General features: G+C 40.5%; 1 non-coding gene across 1 annotated transcript; it reads left to right on the top strand.

Moving 5' to 3' along the window:
* Positions 1-444: 444 nt before the first annotated feature.
* LOC130952192 (small nucleolar RNA R71) lies at positions 445-552 on the top strand. The gene has a single exon (XR_009074372.1). It is a non-coding gene; the product is annotated as a small nucleolar RNA R71 (small nucleolar RNA).
* The last annotated feature ends 733 nt before the right edge of the window (positions 553-1,285 follow it).

Raw genomic sequence — 1,285 nt, 5'->3', positions numbered from 1 at the left:
ATGAGAGATTTGGGTGATTTCTCCATGAAGAATTATAGGTGTTACCATAGGGTTCTCCTAGGTAATTCACCTCTTCTATTAAGGGGTTCTCAGGATCATAAGCTTCTTCCTCAGATGAAGCATCCTTAGTACTGTTTGGTGCATTTGCATTCCAGACAGACTTTGAGAAATCAAATTGACTTGTTGAGTCAATATTTTATTCTGAGCCAATATGGCATTCAGAGTGTCAATCTCAAGAACTCCTTTCTTCTGACTAGTCCCATTGTTTACAGGATTTCTTTCAGAAGTGTACATGAATTGGTTATTTGCAACCATTTCAATCAGTTCTTGAGCTTCTGCAGGCGTCTTCTTCAGATGAAGAGATCCTCCAGCAGAGCTATCCAAGGACATCTTGGATAGTTCAGAGAGACCATTATAGAAAATACCTATGATGCTCCATTCAGAAAGCATGTTTGAGGGACATTTTCTGATTAACTGTTTGTATCTTTCCCAAGCTTCATAGAGGGATTCTCCATCCTTCTGTCTGAAGGTTTGGACTTCCACTCTAAGCTTACTCCATCTTTGTGGTGGAAAGAACTTTGCCAAGAAGGCATTGACTAGCTTTTCCCAAGAGTCCAGGCTTTCTTTAGGTTGAGAATCCAACCATATTCTTGCTCTGTCTCTTACAGCAAAAGGGAATAGCATCAGTCTATAGACCTCAGGGTTAACCCCATTAGTCTTGACTGTGTCACAGATTTGCAAGAATTCAGCTAAGAACTGATGAGGATCTTCCATTGGAAGTCCATGGAACTTGCAATTCTGTTGCATTAGAGAAACTAATTGAGGCTTAAGCTCAAAGTTGTTTGCTCCAATGGCAGGGATAGAGATGCTTCTCCCATAGAAATCAGGAGTAGGTGCAGTAAAGTCACCAAGCACCTTCCTTGCATTGTTTGCATTATTGTTGTTTTCGGCTGCCATGTCTTCTTCTTCTTTGAAGAATTCGGTCAGGTCCTCTAAAGAGAGTTGTGTTTTGGCTTCTCTTAGCTTTCTCTTCAAGGTCCTTTCAGGTTCAGGATCAGCCTCAACAAGAATGCCTTTGTCTCTGCTCCTGCTCATATGAAAGAGAAGAGAACAAGAAAGTGTGGAATCTTCTATGTCACAGTATAGAGATTCCTTGAAATGTCAGAGGAAAAGAGAAATAGAAAGAAGAAGGAGAAGAAGAATTCGAACTTTAATGAGATAAGGTTCGAATTGTGCATTTAGAAGGAGTGATACTCCATAAATAGAAGGATGTGGGAAGGAGGGA

This window comes from Arachis stenosperma, chromosome 9 (assembly GCF_014773155.1).
Source record: "Arachis stenosperma cultivar V10309 chromosome 9, arast.V10309.gnm1.PFL2, whole genome shotgun sequence".
In the NCBI taxonomy this organism is placed as follows: domain Eukaryota; kingdom Viridiplantae; phylum Streptophyta; class Magnoliopsida; order Fabales; family Fabaceae; genus Arachis; species Arachis stenosperma.
The sequence above is the reverse complement of the archived record's forward strand: the minus strand, read 5'-3'. Positions and strand labels throughout refer to the sequence as shown.